Here is a 10959-nt window from a genome sequence, read left to right as displayed (position 1 = left end):
GCGGAGCCGTAAAAAGCGCGGTGACGTCAGTCGTAAAAATCTCAACTAAGGTATTCGGGTTGTTAAAAGATTTACCAGATTATTATTATTATTATTATTATTATTATTATTATTATTATTATTATTATTATTATTATTATTATTTCCGGTAATGTATGTCTGATTTATTTGAGCAAGAAATGCCAGTTACGAAAGCAAAGCTATCAGTAAAGCACCGCACATCATTAGGAAGGTCTTTGTGAGTAAACATGACATAGATCTAATTGAGCTCATGATTTAATCTCTGCCCTCATTACTGCGCAAATGTTGTAAAAGCAGTAAGCGTCCAGGCTACACAAATAAATGAAACAAAATGAGTATCTATAGTAGATCTCCACCTACACAGCCTCTAATGCAGTGTAAGCAGTCATCGTCTATAATGAAGCAGCCTGTTTTCATTTCTCACCAATAAACTGTGATGCTGAAGCAACGATCAGCGTGCAAATGCTTCAGCTTGTATGTCTGCCTGCATGTTTGTTAGCGGCCGAGCGTCCGCAGTTTCTAAGATATCAGATTTTTGTGACGGTAGATACCAAAAACAGCTTGAGCTGTTTGGTCAACGTCAAGTTGAATGTCACACCAAATGTGAAAAATCAGTAAAAACGTTACATTACCCACAACACTTTATGTCTTAAAACTTCACAACAGTGCCAAGGCTTTTTCCAGTACAACACCCTACAATGTCACAATGATGCCATAAAATTTATCAAAATCCCACATGGCAATAATATATCTTAAAATCTTACAGCTTATAGAAATGAAAGATTTCAGCCAGGCCTGCTCCAGTCATATGGGTAAAGATTAAAAAAAAAATACACAATTTTATTATGTAAAGCTTCAAGGTCATAGGCCAAAGGTCAGAAATCAGGGTGATGTTATAAAAGGCAGCTGACGTCAGCATGTTGTAATAAAAATGTCATAAAACATCAATGTTTTAGTATAACCCTTGCCCTTTTTGGGGGGTGGGGTGTATGCAGAGTAGAATTAAGGTTTTCATTCAGTTGTGTGTTGTATAACGGAGTAAATACTAAAACATAATAAAATAAAATAAATCAAGGAGGAAAGTTGCAAATATCCATCTGTTTCTGGTTTGTGGTGTTTGGGTGGTTGCCCATCTGTTAATTTACAGTCATCGTGAAATTATAAGCATCAAGGTTAAAATAAAAATAAATAAATACAGCATTGTGGATTGTGGGATTTATCTGAGAAGTGATGAGTTCAGTAAATGCAACTGAATTTTACATGCAAATTCACATGATTACAGTGTGGGTGTGAGAGGGAGAGAGAGAGGGAGTGGTCACAGTGATGCATGCAGGCCAATCATCAAGCTAATGGCATAATTGCCGTGTCAAGTGGCAGCTGTGTTCTTCATTCAGACCATCAGAAATGCGTTCACCGCACACTCTTTCCATACATACTCATGAATTCGAATGAGTCTCAAAAGTGTACACACCCACATACTGAATGCAAATACAATCATACATATCACACACCTGTTTTTCACATATTTTTGATGGCAACTGGTATTGCTGCACGTAGACACACACACACAGCTGATGAGCAATGGGTGTTGGCAGAGGAGAGATGGTTAGCATCACATTTGTCCTCAAAGTGGGATGCAACTCCTGCCAGGACATTAGTCCCCAAGGAAGCTGTTGACAACCAGTCAACAGGCCAGCAGTTCACTCACAGGTTCACTCGCAGGTCAGGACTCACAGGTCTGCTGATAAAATGATGAACTGTGATGTGTAATTTACATGTTTTGGCTGTAAATCAAGAAAACTCATTCTGACTGACAAAAACAGCCAGCGAGACAATTTGTAGGATTTCATTTCCCACATTTGACCAATGGATAGAAATTTGCCTAATTATTTCAGAAAAGTTGCACTACAAATATCTGATAATCTTTTAAAGCAAAGATGTTTTAAGTTAGTACAAAACTGTCATACACACCAAAATACTAGTTTCTAGTTTACTTACATGTTAGAAATACACTGCTCAAAATAATAAAGGAACACTTTTAATCACATCAATTAAACTTCTATATTGATCTGCCCAGTTAAGTAGCAGTGGGGGCTTTTAATCAGTTTAGCTACTTTGGTGTCTGATAGTGTTCCACTCATGCATTTTTCTATTCAGGCATGCCTTTACTGCATTGCAGAACTGTTTGGGATTGTTGTCACAATGAAAAATTAAGGGATTGTCACATGTTTTGTCAATCACATGCCAAACCATGACAGAGCCTCCACCATGTTTTACAAATGTGCATAGAAACTGTTGTACCTCAAAAAAGAATAAACATTTTAGTCCCCATGCAGCTCTTCTCTGTTCATTGGAGCAGATACATCTGCTTCATGCAGATCGAAGATCTAAGAACATCTTCAGACCTAAGATTATTCCATCTGCCATTCACTGTCAGGAAACATTCCCAGATGTAATTGAAGATTTGGTGCTTGCTATTTAAATGCAGCTTACAGTGCTTGCAGTGATAGAAGCAAGTGAAAGTCATCTTTATATCATGCTTACTTCCAGCTCTAAGTGCAGGCCAGTGCCTTACGTGTGTGAGTCTGAGCACATGAGGTTTTGCTTTTCACTGCACACGTGCACAAACGTATGAGTGTGCGTACATATGTGACCACTAGATGGAAGAATGCAGCTTTACATCATCAGAGTAGTGTCTCCAGTGAAGTATGTGGGAGTTTGTGTCCTGCAGGATTTATCATCACTGTCATTCTAACAAAGCTCAGGCTGTGATGCCCCAGAAAAACTGAAGAGTCACTGCACAACTCTAAAGGAAAAGACAAATAGAGAGCTCCACGCCCAGCTCATTTTTTCCTCCCTCTCACACTTGTGTGACACTCTCCCTCCACCCTTCTTTCTGTTCCTTGCCTTTTTCTCTGACTTTACACACGACTGAGAGCTAGGGAGAGCTTTCATTACTTAGGTGAAAATACATGGCATGCATTCAAATTGCCATAGGTGAAATCCTCTTCAGAAGTCAGTGATCTCAAACACCTGCCCGTGGCTGATATCAGTGTGTGTGTGTGTGTGTGTGTTTCCTGGGCCTTTGAGAGGAGAACTCTCAGTGATGCTGTACAGAGAGACAGAATGAGGACGTCACAGGTGAGTGAATTTGTTCAACCTGACAGGGGTATACACACACACACACACACACACACACACACACACACACACACACACACACACACACACACACACACACACACACACACACATGCAATCATGTCTCTGACATACATATTTTCTCTCTTGCTCTCTCTCTCTCACTCTCATGCACACACACACACTCACAGTGATGTAGCTCTGTGGGAGCCAGCTGGGTCCTCTGCAGCAGCACTATCACACATGAACAACCAAGGGTTCTGCTCCGCTCTGCAGCATTGACTATTCAATACCTGACATGGTGCCTTTTGTTATATCGTGTGAGTGTGTTTGCAACATAAAACCAACCACGGGAGCTTGTACTTAGTTTCATGAGCCCACGGCAGTCACTGTCAGTCTGAAACAGGGTGAAATGTGAAGCGAGAGAGAGAAGAAGCTGAGCAATAGGCACATTGATTACCAATAGCATACTGTGAAGCATTATTGGGCATCACTGCTTTGCGCCCTTTGTTCTAAAGGTTAAGCTCAAGTTTACTTAGGAAACAGTGAATCAGTTTTTCTCAGAACAGTCAGCTGCCTCAAGAGTGGTTATGCCCTGAGGTAACTTCATTTTAATGGCAAATGAGACTCCTACATTTCTGTGGTTTGGAGCTATTGATGGAATCTCTTCTGCATGATTAAAATAATTGCAAGCAATTGAAAAATAAACACTTTTGTGTGGAATGGACACGTCTGGGATATTGATTGTTAACCATGCTAACAGCAGTCTGTGGGCTGATCAGTTTAACAGTTTCAGCTGAAATATATCAACAACCATTGCATTGATTGCTTTTTTGCAGACATTCCGGGACACTTCCAGAAGATTTTTGCCTGAAGCCTTTCCTGCACCTATTGTTCCATCAGTTTCACTTAAAAAAAAAAAATCAATATCATGCCATAAAATTAGGTACACATCTCTTTGGCTTATTTGCAGTTTCATCATTTTTCCAATAGCCAAATATACAAATGGGCTCTTTTTTAGCTTCTTTTTAGCTCTTTTTTTTTAGCCTCAACCTCAGCCTCAACCTTATGCTAGTTGATAATTAAGTAGTTACCATAATAACATGTTGATAAAGGTTACTGTCAGTATGCTACCAAGCTGATGGTGTGTCATACTGATTTCAGCATATTATCTGTGACTTTTTACAGACAGTTTAAATGAATATGTCCTGGCTTCACACACCCAGAGGCAATGAGCTCACCTGTTCCCAGTCACCTCCTCTCTGGCCACCACTTAAGGTGGTAGTTTGTCTTGTTTAAGTTCAGTCTTTGCTGGATTGTTGAACTAACAACAGTTACTAAAGCTGGCTCCCTTGCTTGTTGTTGTTTTGGTCTGCTCATCCATCATAAATTACTTACCTTGATGCTCCTTCTGTGCAGATCATCTGGAGGCTTCTTGTTCTGACAGAGATTCTGACGTAGAATTGCCTCTCTGTCTGGAACCTGCACTTCGTTATCAGAAACCCTTAGATGAACTGTTGTTATCCTTTGTGTTAACAATAAACTTGTGGCCATTACAGAATATTCTTTTTTAGACAACTTGTGTGTAACATATAACTGCTAGATGTCAGTAGAGTGCAGATTGCAGTATTCTTACACCTTCCAATCTAAGTGCATAAGCCTAGCTATGGTAGCCGCTGTAGGACAAACACATTTTAGATCAAACACATTACATTTAGACTGTACCCCCTAACGGCCATTGTCGGCATATTTCTTCTGCTGGTTGTGTAGAAAACATTTTTGTACACACTACATATTAACATTTCACTAGATAAGTGTTAATTGAGGCTTCGGACACAGAGGCAACTGGCAGCAGTTACCGGGGTGGACAGATCCTCTGTACTAATGAGAGACAATGAATGAATGAGCTCTGTTGAGCCAACCATCCCTTTAACGTTAACTAGTAATGACTTCATGAACTTCTTCACAAATAAAATTTTTATCATTAGAGAAAAAATTACCAATAATCATCCCACAGATGTAATATTATCTACAGCTACTCTTAGTACCATTGATGTTAAGTTAGACTCTTTTTCTCTAATTGATCTTTCTGAGTTAACTTCAATAATTACTTCCTCCAAACCATCAACGTGTCTTTTAGACCCCATTCCTACAAAACTGCTCAAAGAAGTCCTGCCATTAATTAATTCTTCGATCTTAAATATGATCAACCTATCTCTAATGATCGGCTATGTACCACAGGCCTTCAAGCTGGCTGTAGTTAAACCTTTACTCAAAAAGCCATCTCTAGACCCAGCAGTCTTAGCTAATTACAGGCCAAACTCCAACCTTCCTTTCATATCAAAAATCCTTGAAAGAGTAGTGGTCAAACAGCTAACAGATCATCTGCAGAGGAATGGTTTATTTGAAGAGTTTCAGTCAGGTTTCAGAGTTCATCACAGCACAGAAACAGCTTTAGTGAAGGTTACAAATGATCTTCTTATTGTTAGGTGTGGCTGTGTGCAAACAGGAATAGGACCCAAGGTGCAGACTCCGGAGACAGAACTTAAACCCAAACAGCTTTAATGCTGAACTCAAACATAACATAACTGGGGAAAAAGGTCAAAAATAAACTAACACCGGCGGAGTGACAGAACACACAGCTTGGTAAACGGTAGATCGCGACACAGACACAGAGAAACACTGGGCTTAAATACACAGAGGGAGCAATCAGGGAATGGGTAACAGGAGGGAAACACAGCTGGGACAAATCAGAACTGACGAGACCAAAGAAGCGTAAACTGAACACACTGAGATAAGACACAGACCTTCAAAGTAAAACAGGAAACGCATAACACAGACTGAACAAAGACACAGGCTCATAAGCAGACACTACAAAGGGAACAGAGACGTGGGAACAGGGCAGACACAAAACACTGACTGAACACGGGGATATAGGAACTTAAGATACACATAGACGCGAACTAGACAAGGGGATGCAGGTGATAGGGGAGACAGAGCAACTAAAGAAGACAGAGACCTAAGCCATAAGACAGAACTCAAAGAAACCAAAAACTAGACAGTATAAATAATATCATAAACTCAAAAACCCTGGGTCGACGACCCAGGCATCCTAACACTTATGGCCTCTGACAGTGGACTCATCTCTGTGCTTGTCCTGCTAGACCTTAGTGCAGCATTCGATACTGTTGACCATAATATCCTATTAGAGCGATTAGAACATGCTGTAGGTATTACAGGTACTGCACTGCAGTGGTTTGTATCATATCTATCTAATAGACTCCAGTTTGTTCATGTAAATGGAGAGTCCTCTTCACACACTGAGGTTAATTATGGAGTTCCACAGGGTTCAGTGCTAGGACCAATTCTGTTTACATTATACATGCTTCCCTTAGGCAGCATCATTAGAAGACATAGCATACATTTTCACTGCTATGCAGATGACACCCAGCTCTATCTGTCCATGAAGCCAGATAACACACACCAATGAGTTAAACTGCAGGAATGTCTTAAAGACATAAAGACCTGGATGGCCGCTAACTTTCTGCTTCTTAATTCAGATAAAACTGAGGTTATTGTACTCGGCCCTGAAAAGCCTAGAAATATGGTATCTAACCAGATTCTTACTCTGGATGGCATTACCTTGGCCTCCAGTAACGCTGTGAGGAACCTTGGAGTCATTTTTGACCAGGATATGTCCTTCAATGCACATATTAAACAAATATGTAAGACTGCGTTCTTCCATTTGCGCAACATCTCTAAAATTAGAAATATCCTGTCTCAGAGTGATGCTGAAAAACTAGTTCATGCATTTATTACTTCCAGGCTGGACTACTGTAATTCATTATTATCAGGATGTCCAAAAAACTCCCTGAAAAGCCTTCAGCTAATCCAAAATGCTGCAGCAAGAGTCCTGACAGGGACTAGAAAGAGAGAGCATATGTCTCCTGTTTTGGCTTCCCTTCATTGGCTTCCTGTTAAATCCAGAATTGAATTCAAAATCCTGCTCCTCACATGCAAGGTCTTAAATAATCAGGCCCCATCATATCTTAATGACCTTGTAGTACCATATCACCCTATTAGAGCACTTCGCTCTCGCTCTGCAGGCCTACTTATTGTTCCTAGAGTATTTAAAAGTAGAATGGGAGGGAGAGCCTTCAGTTTTCAGGCCCCTCTTCTGTGGAACCAGCTTCCAGTTTGGATTCGGGAGAAAGACACTACTTTCAAGATTAGGCTTACAACTTTCCTTTTTGCTAAAGCATATAGTTAGGGCTGGACCAGGTGACCCTGAATCCTCCCTTAGTTATGCTGCAATAGACGTAGGCTGCCGGGGGATTCCCATGATGCATTGAGTTTTTCCTTTCCAGTCACCTTTCTCACTCACTATGTATTAATAGACCTCTCTGCATTGAATCATATCTGTTATTAACCTCTGTCTCTCTTCCACAGCATGTCTTTTATCCTGTCTTCCTTCTCTCACCCCAACCGGTCGCAGCAGATGGCCGCCCCTCCCTGAGCCTGGTTCTGCCGGAGGTTTCTTCCTGTTAAAAGGGAGTTTTTCCTTCCCACTGTCACCAAAGTGCTTGCTCATAGGGGGTCATATGATTGTTGGGTTTTTCTCTGTATCTATGAAGCGCCTTGAGGCGACTTTTGTTGTGATTTGGCGCTATATAAATAAAATTGAATTGAATTGAAATGGGAGGGAGGGTTGGACACGAATATGTCTGGATCTGTCTTTGGTGTTTCTTGTCTTGTCACTTCCTGTTTTATTTTGATAGTTATAGTGTCTTGCTTTAAATTTTACTTCCCCATATCCCCTGATTGCCCTTCTGTGTGGATATATAGTGCCATCTTTCCCCTTTGTCCTTGTCAGTGCTGTTTCCATGCCCCATATGTTTCTTGTAGTTGCATTTACTTTAATCTATAATTTGTGATTCCCTGCTAGGTGTCGTGTTTCACTTTAAATGTGTTGTATTTCATTTTAAATAAATAAATAAATGGCTCACCTTTTGTTAATTTTCTGTCTGTATCCCCCCGTCTGCATCTTGAATCCTCCACTTCACACTCCACACATTCGGCACAATTTGCAGACTGGGAAAATGACATAATGTCAACACTTGGCAATACATTAGGAATGAAAAAAATTATATAAACCAATTAAATATTTTGTGGTATTGTATCTCTATAGTCCAAAGTAACCTCAAAAACTCTGGCCGCAGTTCATCTTTAGTGACTGTAGTCTGTCTGTCTGCTGTTTACCTCAGCTGGTCTCCATGTCTATTTACTCTGGAGTTGGTTGTAAAACCTTATGAAAGAAGTCTGATAGGAACTGATGAGTCAGCGAAACTCATTTCTGTCCAATGACAGCACTACCGAGGTGAGTTGCTCTAGGATATCCTGAAATTTTCTGTCGGAAAGCGCTGCTGTTATTGATGCTGTTAGCCTCTGTTAGCTGCTGTTAGCCGGCATTAGTGAAACTGCCTTTGATGTAGATCTAACATTGTTGGACACTTGAGTGAAATGTAAGCCTAACACTGGCCTAATGTAAATGAGGGAGAAAGGAAAGAGCAGAGGTGGAGAAGGACACATGAGAAGGAGATGATTGAAATGTTAAATTATAAATGGTTAACAATAATAGTTTCCAAATGAAAAGTACCATTTAAGGAATAGTATGTATGGTGTGGTCTCTAGCCACATACATAACACACGATTAAAAATGCAACGTCCATCCCACCCACTGTTGTATTCAAGATTCAAGTTTCAGATTTATGAGAACAATATTATGGAAGATGCAGTTACACACCAATCAATGCATATTTATGAGAACAACATTGATTTTCTGTTAAAAAATGACTTACTGTACCTTTTAAATTTTAACAAACTTTTAGATTTTCTGGTAGTTTTTTATTTTATTCTTATATGCAGCTATTACTCATGCACATTGATTTTCACACTCATAAAAACTGGTTTAGTTTTATAATAAATGAACAAGATTACCTACCAAGTAAAAAAAATTAGAGTGTAAAATGTATGTAAGCTGCATAGGAGTCTCAAGGCTTTTAAGTCTGATGAATGCAAAGAGTCACGGTGGTCTGTATTGAAGAGGAAGATGCAGGAATTTTAAATGTATACAGCATCGAATGAGCTTTTGTGGATTTGTTCATGAGGCAACCTTGTATATAATAAAGTTAAGAAAGAAACAAAGCGATGCCATTTAACACAGGCACATCAAAGGCACACACGCATATCAAATGTTTGACCTCTTCATTCACTCTGCACTGCATTTTCTTTACTGTGATGTCTAGTGTAGTTTATCCCCGGAGGTTTGACGTCACTACTGATGTTCCGAGGCTATCTTCAGCTATATTAATAAACACTGCTCAGCGTAAGTGCCCTGAGAAAAGACTTTTTTGGCAAGCATCAAATTGAAGCATCCTGCCTCTTCCCACAGGTGCAAATGAACCATGATAACACCCATGTCAAATGGGAGAGAACATCTTGCTGTGGGGAGGCTTCCTGACATTTCTTATTTCTGTTGCTTAGCTGGTAGATGCAGCAGAATTTACAACAGCAGGGAAAATGAAAAATGAGAGGTACATATCCTTGATTCAAATAAATAGGGATTTCAAAAAGTCCTCTAGAGCCCTGTTTGTCTGCGAAATCCTGTTTGGCTGCTTTTCTCCTCTTCTGGAGTGTACTTATCTGAGTCCTCTCTAATTTTACCTCCAAAATAACCAGCAACACTCCTTAACCCTCTTTCTCTTCACCACCACAGCAGCTTTTCAGCCTTGTTGCCATAAAAAAGACTCAGTATTTGCTGCTAAGCACTGAATGCAAACCCAGCAGTTAATCAGTGTGTGGATTGTTATAATGGATTTAGACTTCTACAGTGAGTCTTTGTAGAGCCAGCATTCCTGATTGTGCACGAGTCCTTATATTGAGGCTATACTGATTATTCCTTATATTGAGAAAATAATAAGAAGAAAGTAAAACTCAACTTAAATTATGACAGCAACCATGCAAATGTGGCTTCATCACTTCTTTGGTTCCTATTGCTCCAAATCCCATGTGTGTGGTGTGCGGGGAGAAGCAAGCAATGAGGTTATGAAGCCTTCAAAGTTACTTGTGCATTTGGAGACTAGACATCCTGCTCTGAAGCACATGTTGGTAGACTATTTTGAAAGACAAGACAGTCAGAGTCAGGTGCTAAAGTTTGAAACTTCAGTTAACATCACTGCTTTAAAGGTGTCGTATGTGGCGGCTAATTGTATCGCCGAGCCTTTTGACAGTGGGGAGCAGCTGCAGACGACATTTGTTTTCGGTGAAGCAGCAGCTAGCAAAGTTGGGCACGTTCCTCTCGGAGAACACAGTTAAGAGGCGGCGAGATGAGATAGCAGAAGATGTTGAAAGCCAGCTGTTTGACAGACTCGCTGCATCCCTGTGGTGGATGAGTCTACAGACGTGGAAAACAAAGTGATTTTATTAGTTTATGTTAGTTACATCAATCAAAATGACTTGCGGGAGGACTCGCTGTGTGCTTTAACTCTGCCAAGAAAATCAACAGGAGAGAAAATCTTAAAGGCCTTGGGTAAATGCATGACTGGTAAAATCAGCTGGGACAGCTGTGTATGTGTGGGCACTGATGGTGCTGTAGCAACGACACTGTCTGGCTTCATCACTCGTGTGAAACAGGTTGCACTGAAATGCGGGTCTATTCATTGTTGCATTCCTTGTGAAGTCTTGGCATGTATGAGACTGTCACTGGAGCCCAACCAGGTGAGTGATGTCATTCAAATA

The sequence above is a fragment of the Maylandia zebra genome, linkage group LG9 (assembly GCF_041146795.1).
Source record: "Maylandia zebra isolate NMK-2024a linkage group LG9, Mzebra_GT3a, whole genome shotgun sequence".
NCBI classification, from domain to species: domain Eukaryota; kingdom Metazoa; phylum Chordata; class Actinopteri; order Cichliformes; family Cichlidae; genus Maylandia; species Maylandia zebra.
This window is presented reverse-complemented; position numbering follows the sequence as displayed.